This window comes from Peromyscus leucopus, chromosome 5 (genome assembly GCF_004664715.2).
Source record: "Peromyscus leucopus breed LL Stock chromosome 5, UCI_PerLeu_2.1, whole genome shotgun sequence".
In the NCBI taxonomy this organism is placed as follows: Eukaryota; Metazoa; Chordata; class Mammalia; order Rodentia; family Cricetidae; genus Peromyscus; species Peromyscus leucopus.
Genome location: NC_051067.1, coordinates 52,063,096 through 52,075,603, shown reverse-complemented (window position 1 = coordinate 52,075,603; position 12,508 = coordinate 52,063,096).

The following is a 12,508-nucleotide window of genomic DNA, read 5'->3' as shown; positions in this document are numbered from 1 at the left end:
AATAGAATGTCCAATCAAGTAGTCAGCCCTGGATACATATGAATAAGCCTAAATGGACTCAGTGGGTTGCATAGACATGTACACAACATATATGCACACACACCATGTGTGTATATAACAATAATAATTAAGAAGAGGTCATGAATTTGGGTGGGGGAACAAGGGAGGAAATGGGGGGAACAGGAGTGACTTAGATGCAGTGCTCATGTATGAAGTTCTAAAAAAATAAACTTGAAATCTGGATTTAAGCTAGTAAGGGAAGTAAAAAAGATTAACAAACATGCTATCTAGCATAGAGAATTTCAAACAGTGGAGGAATGCAGTTAGAATGTCTTCTAAGCAAGGACCCTATCATTAAAAAAAAAGTCTGTTGTGAGCTTCCTTTTGCAAAAGGATTTATTTATTCTTATTTTATGCGTAGGAATGTTTTGCTTGCATATATGTATATGTATCACATGTGTGCCTGCTGCCTGAGGAGACTGGAAGGAGGATGTCAGGTCCCTTGAAACTGGAGTTGCAGAGTAGTGTGAGAAGCCATGTGGGGGGCCTCTTCAGGGGCAGCAAGTGCTCTTAACTGCTGAGCCAGGCCTCCAGCGAATTCCTTAACAACACAGTGCTCAAGATAAGGAGGAGGGCACTGAATTCTAGGCACTGAATAACCCTGGATGGGGATGAGTCAGGTGTACAACAAGACCGGGAGGGACATTTGCTTGGATTTAAAGGAAGTCACTAAGATGTGGTGAGAAGTTCAAGCTCCCACGACCGAAGGGATTCTGATTTCCATTTGATTTCAAATGACACTCATCTTCATTTAGCGCAAGCTGTATAACCGGAGCTAAACCCACAAGACATATTTCTCTCTTCAGTGGAAGAAGAAGCTATTCTCTGGGCTGCGATAGCCCAATATGACTACCAGAGAGCCATATAGTAAGACTGATTGCTACTTTATATAGAAGGCTATTTGTCTTCCACTTTGCTGTGTTAAGCAAAGTATATAGCAAAAGAAAAAGAAAAGAAAAAAGAAAGAAGAAGAAAAAAGAAATTTCCATCGAAGGAAATGTGAAAATGCCTCATTGTATCGACTCTTCCATTCTGTGGGCACAGCACAAAGGGCACAGGGAGGGGCCAGTGGAAAATGCTCAGACTCCAGCGTTGAGTTTAACTTTCCATTTCCCTATAAGGGAATCTCCAATAGATTGTTTTGGTGTTTGAGTTTCGCTTTCCTTACTTATAATATGGTAGTGAATTACATGCCAGTGCAATTTTGAATACAGGAGATGTTATACATGAAATACATCTTGTGACTTCCAGGTGCTTGGTCTACAGTATTCTTAATTTCTAATGCTATTATATAGAAGTACTTTGGATTGCTGGTAAAATCCTGCGTGGGTAGAAACTACAAATGACTTATTCAACAATATTAAGTTGGACAATCAGAATGAAGAGGCAGGGTCATTGTAATTTGTGTTCTATTGTGACATTCTTCATACTCTTTGTATTCAGGTCTCTCAAGTTCTAAAACTCTCCTATGAGCCCATGCTCATCCCTTGATACTATGATTTCTTTTTCTTTCTGGGCCTCTGGAAAAACTCTCTAACCAAGATCTTGAACTATGGGTCCAAGATCACCTAACTCCCTTTGCCAAAATGGAAGTTTGTGCATTTGTGCTGTGCTTTCTTGTTTGGTTTGGTTTGGTTCCCGCCTCTCAAGAGCTTGCTGGGATTACAGGCACACATCACCATGTCAGCATCAGCATTTGTTAAAGTGAATGTGAGCACCTCCTCCTTGAGCACACATCCCTTCCTTAGTTGACCATGGGCTCACCACTCACTATTATCTTACTCTAGGCAGCTCCTACACTGACATTCACTATCTGGTCCCTAAAGGCATTTGTTTGTGTTTGCAATTCTTATCATTAAAGATAGAAATATTAGCTAGGTGGTGGTGACTCAAGCAGGACGATCTCTATAAGTTCGAGGCCAGCTTGGGCTACAGAGTGAGTTTCAGGAAAGGCACAAAGCTACACAGAGAAACCTTGTCTCGAAACACCCACCACCAAAAAAAAGATAGAAATATTAATGAACTTAATCAGATAAAAATTTCAAATTAATGAAGGAAATATAATTTACTAGCATACAGTTAAGTCCTCATTTCTAAGTAGAGTTTCAAACCTGATCTTCAGATGCAGCAGATTGTGCACATAGAGGGAATTATCAGCTTGGTTTTGCTCACGCATTTTAACTATGAGGTCAGAACTCTTTAGGGGGAGCAGAGTCCTATGAACTGTGTGGAAATGAGGTCTCATCTGTCGGGTCAGCATTTCACCACCAGCAGCTCTGACACTAACAAAGCACAGAGCAACTTAAACGCTTGCAACCAGAAGGAACAAAACACAGAACCAACATGGCACAAAGTAAAAGTAAATATTTAATGAAGCTTTTTAAAATGGAGGTTAAGTGGTTTACAGCATAAAGTTGACCTGTTTGACCATTGTAAGTGTACAGTTGGGTGCTGTGGAGTACACATGTGATGTAGGACACCAGTTGCCAATATTACATGAAACTTTGTGTCAGTTGTGTATCTCTGCAGAGCAGATTGTAATGTGGTATATGTATATACATGTGATCATGTTTTTATTATAAGTTTTTATTGGAATGTGTTAATTATGCACAATAATGATTTCACTCTGGCATTTTGATACATGTATATAATGTTTTTTGAGCATGTTTACCACCTTCTCACTGTCCCTTGTCTCCCTCTCCTTCCTGATTCTTCTCAACTGCTACTTTCTTATCTTTTTTTTTTTTTTAAACAACCCCGTGAATTCTATTAGGGTTGCTTACAAGAGTACAAGTTAGGATTCTTTCAAAGTCCACGGGCATCTTACCTGTGGCTAGCTCGCTGCAGAAATCTCACCCTCCACCCAGCAACCATGAACTAACTGCCTGTAGATCCTAAGAGGGGCGGAGCCTCTCCTACTCTCCTCTCCCCCATGATGGATGCTGATAAGTCCACTCTTTTGCAGGCAATCACGTCTGCTGGGGGTTTGAGGGTGCAACAGCCATGTCTGGCCCAGAAGGCAGTGTCCTCATCACTCTGCCTCTCACTCCTACTGTCATATCCTCTCTGCCCCTGTTCCTTGAGCCTTGGAGTGGGTAATAAATGTCCCCTTTATGACTAAGTATTCAACAGTCACTTAAGATCATTTTTTAAAAAAACATGAAAACTGCACTTACCAGAATTTTGCCCTACATAAAGTAACTGACAATTTAGTAACTACATGACTTCACTGAAACTTGAACATTAGGGTACTTTAAAATTAAGACCCCCAAACAGTTTTTAAAATGGGGATTCTTCTAAAGAAAACAATAGATTTAGATATCTGACCTAATAAAACAATATGAATCAGGCCTGGGGGATGTGGCTCAGTTGGTAGGATGCTTTGCCTGGCATGCTTGAAGCCCTGGGTTTGAGCTCAATACTATGTAAACTGGGCATGATGGCAGGCACCTGTAACCTCAACGCTCAGAAGGCAGAGGCAGGATCAGAAGTTCAAGGTCATCCTCTGCTAAATAGGGAGCTTGAGGTTCATCTAGGAACATGAGACTCTCAAAAGAAAAATCTGACTTGTGTATTGAAGGAGAGAATGAGCATAAGGTAGCTTGGATTCCCAGTCTCCCTCTGGGATTCCTATTACTGACTGGTAGGCAGCATGTGACTGATGAGCTTCAAATGTTTCACAAAGAGGATCTAGGAAACTGTCCTTGAGTCTAGTCAAAGTGACTAAAATATGCCTAGAGGAAGATACAATTGCAATATAAGTGAAGTATGGAAGATTATTCCACTCAACTATATTATATGGTATCTAAGTTTATAATGTTGACAAAACAAAGAAAAAAAATAGGTATCTCCATGGAATTCAGAAAAGAGAAGAAAATGATTAAAGTCCCAGGTCAACTGGATTCATTACTGAATAATGTTAAAAATAGAAGTCATTCGCTAAGAATCTGCAAAAGCCCGTCAGAGGCTGGCAGATGAGCTAGTTATGACACCAGAGGTTGGTGTCTGACCCCCATGCCCACGTTTACCTGCACACACACATGAGCATGCACACACACAAAAACAAAAACAAAACAAAAGAAACCTAAAAAATAATGGAGCCTGCTGTTGTTCAGCTTTCCCTTCCCAGACCTCCTGGGAATGAATCATTTTTATCCAGTAAAAAGAGCCATACAGTCTGTGAATTGGGTATGTGTGTCCATTTTCGGAAGCAACTCTTAGGAGTGTTTGCTGGGACACCACACTTCTCAGAGGTGACTGAACTTCTCACCCAAGGTGAGGGTTGGGAGGGACCTGGCACCATTTCTTGCTTCCACTGAGGCTCTGGGACAGATTCTAGTTTGGTGGAAGGGTGGTGGGTGTAGGGAAGGTCAAGTGGAATGTGAGCTGCTTGGAAGCAATGAAAAGAAGAACAGGAAGAAGTTCAGTGCCGGGAAGACAGGCAATGAGCTTTGGACTTTGGCCCTTTTCCCATAGGGAAATTCTCCTCAGTTTTTATGAAGTTCAGTGTCTGTGGTTGCTGGGTTACAAACTGTGTCAGATCTCCAGGAGATTAAAACTTTCTCAAGGTAATACACTTACATATGCCTAATGTGTAGGTTTAAATGAAAAAAAAATGTCTGCCACTGGTTATGTATTTTAATACTTGGTCCCCTGGTGATTTGTCTAGGAGGTCATATAGACTTTAGTGGCCTTGCTGGTGGAAGTGCTTCATTGGGGCGGACTTGGAGAATTTCTAACCCCACTCCTTTTGCACTTGGTGTTTCTGTTGGAAAACTTGGTCTCTTTGCTTCCTGCCCCATCTGCCTGCTACCATGCCTTCCTGCCATTACAAACCCTCCCTTGGAAACAGTAAACCAAAATAAATCCGTACTTCCATAAGTTGTTTCTGGTTATCATGTTTTATCACAGCCACAAAAATGTAACTAATAAACATATGAAGTCTGGTTCTTTGCAGGAAGTATCCAATCCCCAACTAGGGGTCCTTTCAAAATCTCTTGAATCTTACCAACTCACTCTTTTCTTTGTTAGAGCCTCAACCAGGCAGGCAAGCAAGATGAAAATAGGTCTTTCCATGGGCCTAGTAACCATTTCATGCGTAGGTATAGACCAGTACTATAAAGGTGTTAGTGTTTGAATACCTCCAGGATCGTGTTTTCAGTACCTGTTTCCCAGTTAGTGGTGTCATTTTGAAGGGGATCCAGTTTTTTTTTTTTTTTTTTGGTTTTTCAAGATAGGGTTTCTCTGTGTAGCTTTGCGCCTTTCCTGGAACTCACTTGGTAGCCCAGGCTGGCCTCGAACTCACAGAGATCCACCTGCCTCTGCCTCCCGAGTGCTGGGATTAAAGGCGTGCGCCACCACCGTCCGGTGGGGATCCAGTTTTAAGGATGCAGGGATTAGCTGGGGGAAGTAGGTCACTCCTGGTTCTGCCCCCAGCTCTCTGTTTCTGATCTAGTGCCTCGAGCAGTCTCTACCCCAAACTCCCACTGCCTTGCAGGGCTGTTCCACCATACCATCACTATGATGGACTGAAACACCCTAAAACCAAGCCAAAATAACACTTTGCCCTCTTCAATATCTCTGTCAGGTATTTGGGCTATGATATTGCAAAAATAACTAAAAAAATTACTGAAAGTAAGCAGGTCAAATGTTCCCTGGGGAAATCCACAAGAAATACCATGAACTCAAGCTGCAGTCCCAACCAACATAAGAGAAAATAGTGTTACATTCAAAGAAGACACAAACCCAGTCTGAAGCATTGCTAAAGCAGCCTAGGTCTTCCCCGTGGGTTTCTGTAAATATATCAGCCCCCAGGTATTCCAAAGCACACAACACAGCAAGGTTTCTTATCCTTCTCAAGGAGCTGAAAAGATGGTTCAGTGGGTAAGAGTGCTTGTTAAGCAAGCATGAGGACCTGAATGTGAAATCCCAGAACCCACATAAAAAGCTGAGTGTGACTTCAGGCACAGATGTGTTGGCAGTGCTGTGGGAGGCAGAGACAGAAGGATCTCTGGGGCTTGCTGACTGCTAGGTTAGCTCCAGTTTCAGTGAGAGACCCTGTCTCAGAGAAATAAAGTGAAGAGTGACAAAACAGGACCCTGATAGCCTCCACATGTGCATACCTGTACAAGCTCATACACTATAGTGCACCACATAGACACAGACATACACACACACACACACACACACACACACACACACACACACACACCAGCAGACGGTTGGTGGGGGGGGGCCTTGATTCTCCCTAGATATGGTCTCTCTTTCTAGGGGTCTATGACTGTACAAATCCTAAGTCTCCACTGCAGGCCCTCATCCTTAGGTCCCTTCATTTGTTGTTGCTGCTCTCTCCCAGGTCATCCTACTGCTCCTGCCGGGACTTTGTTCTTCCTGGTTCTGTGCTTGCCCAATCAGCTGCACTGTAAGTCTCTACAGCTTCCTAGGATGCAAGACTCAGAGGCCTGGGCCCCTTTGTTTCTTCAGCAAGGGAGTGAGGGAAATCCTAGGAAACACACACCTTCATTTCTTTGACTGTGTTTTGAGTATCACATCTTCATGGGATATCAATAAGAAATTAAAATCCTCCATGTCATTCTCATATTTTGATTATCATGAGGAGATACAGCATGCAAAAATAAGCAGGGGGAAGAGATTTATGAACCTCTGTGCGTCAATCACATGGAGCTTCAGCAACACTCAACACATCAGTTTGCTCATTATATCTAATCTTAGCTTGTGTGTTTGGGGCATGAATCTCACATGACTGAAGTAGTCACATGGGGAACAACTGAGGTCAGTCAGGAAGCCATTATTGCTGACTTGGTCCACTTGATTCAGAAGGAGCCCACACATTTATCAACTACAAAAAAAGTCCTTTCCCTTTAAAATTAATAAGTATTGAAATGTCATATATAACCTCTGCCTCAGTCAGTTTCCATTCACTCCAGCATTCATGACCATTTTAAGTTCTATGACAGTGGCAGCATGGCTGATTTTTTAAAACAATTGCTTCTTCATTTATTAACCAATATTATACTGTAAAGAAGAGCTTTCCCTTTTCTCATAATCTCTATTATTTACACACACACACACACACACACACACACACACACACACACACACACACCCTAGTAGCCGTGTGAACTCATGCATTTACAAATCCATTATATTCTAGTGTTTGACTGTCATTCATTTCGATACTTCCTCCTAATTTGACTAAGCCAGTTCTTTATTGTGTTTCTATTCTGGTCCCTTTTGTGGTAAGAGAAACTCTTCAGCAAATCTTACAAAAGCTTCTAAGGGCTCCTCCTTGCCTCATAATAAAATCTTGACTCACTGAACAGGACTGGCCTGTCTCTAACTTTCCAACTGGTGTTCATTCTATGAGGAAGGCTTGTGAGCAGGCCCTCCACTCCTGTCTTGGGTTACCTGTCACTCCTGGTTCATTCCCAAGTTGTCTGAGATCCTGCTCTCATAACTCCTTCCATCTCCCTTTCCTATTTATTTGTTCATTTCTCTTCAGTCCTATCCCCAGAACTCAATAGAGTCTTTCAAGGCAGAGGAAGTTCTTAGTCAATATTTGTTTAATTGATGGGCAATGAGTAGCTCAAAACAATTAGAATTTATGTTTTGCTTTGAGATAGGGCCTCATTCTGTAGCCCAGGTTGTCCTTGAACTTTCAAACAGCAAAATCTAGACTGGCCTCAAACTTGGGATCTTCCTCCCTCAATCTTTTGAGTGTTGTGATTACAGGAATGGGCCATCATGCCTAGATTAGAAATTAAAAGCCTCAGGCTGGGCCTGTTAGCCCACGCCTTTAATTCCAACACTTGGGAGGCAGAGGCAAGTGGATCTTTGAGTTGGAGGCCAGCCTGGTCTATAGAGTGAGTTTCAGGACAGCCAAGGCTACACAGAGAAACCCTGTCTAGAAAAACAAAGCAAAATGTTTGAACATAGTTACACTGAATGGGTGGACAGTGTTTCGACTAGAAGACACAGGCTATTAAATGAGAATCTCACTACAATACACGGGATGCCTTCTTACGAGTTATTGGTTAGGGAGGCCCAAAGCAGCATAGGTAACTGTCATTGCCCTTGGTTACCCAATATAATTGCAAGATAAGACCCTATTGCTGAAGGCACCACACAGTTTGGCTGCAGGACATAGAGAAATCAATGTTAAACCAACATGGAAACTTCCTCTTAGTGGGCTAGGGTTCTATGCAGGCTTCTGGGGGAGGAAAGGCATCAAGATCTTACCTAGCACAGGAACTTGCCTGCTGCAATAATAACTTACCAAGCAAGAGATGCCCACTAGTACAACAGTAGCATAGCTATTAGGGGGTAACTCACAGCTTTCTGATTGGATTTGAGCTCTATTCCTGTAGAGACAATGTCATGCCTGTACTACAATGCTGGGTATCTCCTGTGGCTGGGGAGATCATAGGCCATGGGCTAGAATTTGCAATTATTAGTTTGCTAAATGGACATGCTGTCAAATTAACTTGTGAATATTTATGTTTATACCCGTAAGTGTGGAATTTTTTTTCTGTCTGTCTGTCTCTGTCTTGTGGTGGTATTCTAATTATACTGAAATGTGATTTTGATTGTATGTTAATAAATAAAGTTACCCGGGGGTCAGAGCTATTAGAGCCATAGCAAGAGTGTGGCGGCGGTGGCACACGCCTTTAATCCCATAGATCTCTGTGTGTTCAGGGATACAGCCAGCATTGGAGACATATGCCTTTAAGACCTGGGGGGCTGTACATACAGACAGTGACGAGGCAGTCACGTGTTTGGGTTTACAACCAATGAGAAGGCAGAACAAAATACTATAAAAAAACGGACAGACAGGATATAGTTCTCTTTTCGGGAAGCTGGGACACCGCAGGAGGAAGGGTGAGATTTTAGCTCTGAGCTCTGACCTCTCGGCTTTCTCTTTTACATTGGTTCTGTGTTTCTTATTTAATAAGACTGTTGGTTACATCTACATCTGGCGCCCAACGTTCGTGTTACAAATTCATGAAAAAGCTGTTTGCCTGTGGCCTTGTGAGCCCCAGCTCAGGCCCAAGCTACACTCAGCCGGTTGTGGTGGCGCATGCCGGTTGGATTTGCTGAAGGAGGCAGAGACAGGAGGATCCCGAGTTTGAGGCCGGCCTAGGAGGTTTGGGAGAAGCTTTGGCCCAGACTGAGCCACAAACAGTGGTGGGACCATGGAAGCAGTGGCTACTGCTCCACGTTGCCAGCTCCTTCTCATCATGTTGGTGACTGCGGTGATGCTGCTACCTGGGACGAAGGGTTTACTGCTGCTGGTTCAGAGAAGAATTGCCAGGACCATCGTGTTACAAGAAAGCATCGGCAAAGGTCAGTTTGGAAAAGTTTGGCAAGACAAATGGTGGGGAGAAATTATTGTGAAGATTTTCTGTTCATGGTTCTGAGAGACAGACATTTATCAGACTGTGATTGCTCCAAACCATAGAGGAGGCAAAAGAAAAAAAAAATCCGCAGGAAACCATGACTACACCTAACAGTGACTTTGAAATCTTCAAAAAGATGACAGGATCCTACAATGATGATTCCACATGGACTATGATAAAGCCATTAAGCCGATTAACACCATGGAAAAATCGACTTTGGACTACAAACTGGTCAGGACAATTTCGAGAGGACTAGCTGAGATGATACAGCCTGACAGACTACTCGAACAAGGACTTGAAACAAGCCCTGAACTTTCCTTTTATGCAGAGAATGGACAAATGATACAGAACTTGATGATTAACCCAAAAATTTTCTTTTCAAGATTCCCTAAAGATATCTTCACCCCTAGAAAGCAAAAAGAAAAAGAGAATATAGATATGAGATAGATCATTGAATCTACTCTGAGAAAAAAGATAAAGAAATAATAGGATAAATAGGTAGATCACTGAATCTACACTGAAGAAAAAGGGGAAGATATAAAAATGACAAAAGGTAGACTACTGAATCTATTATGAAAAGAAAAGAGAGATAATATGGATATGATAAGATAAAAAGGGAGATTATGGAATCTACTTTTAAAAAGGAACTACTTGTTTTAAATAAGATAAGTAATGAAAATTTTTTGGTCTGAGTTTATCAGATGTTACTGGACTGGGCATTGTTAATATATATAATGGAGTTTTTTGTCTGGATCTGTCAAATGTTAATGGACTAGACATTGTTAATGTAATCTTGACTGTATATTGCATATACTTATTGAAGATAGTTTTTCTTGCATTAGTTATAAGCTTTTTTAATTTTAGACAAAAAGAGAGGAAATGTGGTGGTATTGTGTTCCCCAAAATATGGTGTACTCTAATAAATTTATCTGGGGTCAGAGAACAGACAGCCACTAAATACAAAGGCTAGAAAATGGTGGCACTCACACCTTTAATCCTAGCATTCTAGAGATAGAAATCCCCCTGGATCTCTGTGAGTTCAAGGCCACATTGGAAATAGCCAAGCATGGTGACACACGCCTTTAATCCCAGAGAGCCAGCCTTTAATCCCAGGGAGTGGTGGTAGAAAGCAGAAAGATATATAAGGCGTGAGGACCAGAAACTAGAAGTTTTTTGGCTGGTTAAGCATTTGGCCTGGTTAAGCTTCAGGCTTTTGAGCAGTAATTCAGCTGAGACCCATTCCGGATGAGGACTCAGAGGCCTCCAGTCTGAGGAGACAAGACCAGCTGAGGATCTGGCGAGGTGAGATAGCTGTGGCTTGTTCTGTCTCTCTGACCTTCCAGTGTTCACCCCAATAACTGGCCTCGGGTTTGATTTCATTAATAAGAACTTTTAAGATTCCTGCTACACTGTCTCTCTATTTTCATCTTTCTCCCTCCATGCTAGGAATGGAAGCCAGGGCCTTCCATATGTCAGGAAAGCACTCTGTCACTGAGCCACATCCCGAGTGGCATGGTTTTATAGGAAAAACCACATGTTAAACACTGACCTGACTTTCAGTAAACTGCACTATATAGAGTGTACAGGCTATGCTTTATTCCAGTGTGGATCCAGTTCCTCACCCAATGTCTTAAGAATGCTTAGTATACTAATGCAATTGGAAAGTTAGGGTGTTTCACCCTACAGGGTAGGAAAGGTAAGGGATGGGGCTGAAATAGGCTATTTTCACTAGTTTGTGAAAGGCCTTCTTTCTATGAAATAGTACTAGAATGTTATCCTGTTGGAAAGACAAAAGGAGCCATAGAGATCTTTATTAAAAAAACGGAGAAGATGTATTTGAAGGGAATGCCATTGGCACTCTGGATAGTGTTCCAGTTCCTTTCTCTGACAATAAATACCCTGAGGTATAACAACAGGCAGAACTACAGAGAAGGCAAAGGTTTTAATATTAATGTTGTATATGCTTTCCAGGACTAGAGGAAATCTCGCTCTTATGCAATTTATTATCTTTAGAAACACATCTATGAATAGGGCACAGGAGTGCCAGGAGGTAGGAGGCAAAAGAATCAATGTGAGTTGAAATCCAGCCTGTGTGAAATAGTGAGATCTGGTCTTTGAACAAATGTCTTAGTTAGGGTTTCTATTGCTGTGAGAGACACCACGCCCATGGCAACTCTTATAAAGGAAAACATTTAATTGGGGGTGGATTACAGTTCAGAGGTTTGTTCATTGTCATCAAGGCAGGAAGCATGTCGGGAAGCAGGCAGACATGGTGCTGGAGAGGTAGCTGAGAGTTCTACATACAGATCAGCAGAGGTATCGCTATTCTCAATTCTCTGGGAAGGGGCAAGACTAAGTTTTTTTGCTCATTCGAATCACTCTTGTCTCACACTGAGTTCCCGGAAGCTGTAGAGGGGTGCCGGACCATATCCGAGGTCCTGGATACAGAGGGTCTGGAGAGAGGGGCTTTCGCTTTCAGGGCGCAGCCAGCATGGGATGCCCAACAGGCTAGCAGGAAGTGAGAGTGATGCTGGGCCTGGCTTGAGCATTTGAAACCTAAAAGCCCACCCCCAGTGACACACTTCCTCCAACAAGGCCACATCTGCTCTAATAAGGCCACATCTATCTCCTAGTAGTGCACTCCCTATGAGCCTGTGGAGGCCATTTTTATTCAAACCACCACAAGAAGAAATGGGTCTACGAGTACAGTTAACTTGCAACTATTCTTAAAGCTGGTAGAGTGCAACAAGGCATCACAAAAGGGGTGGGTGAGATGGCTCAGTAGGTAAAGGCGCTTGCTCTGAAGTCCAAATACCAGAGTTTGAGCCGCAAGACCCACAGGGCAGAAGAGAACAAACTCCCACCAAAAGACTCAATACATGAGAGTTCAAGAAGCCTTCCAAAACGTAAACTCTTCAACACTTGATTACTATTCCTGGAAACCAAGGAGTAGAGCAGGTAGACGGTAACTGTGGATACAGTTCCAAAAGAGCCTTTTCAATGGGGAATTATAGAAAGTATCCAACTGGCGC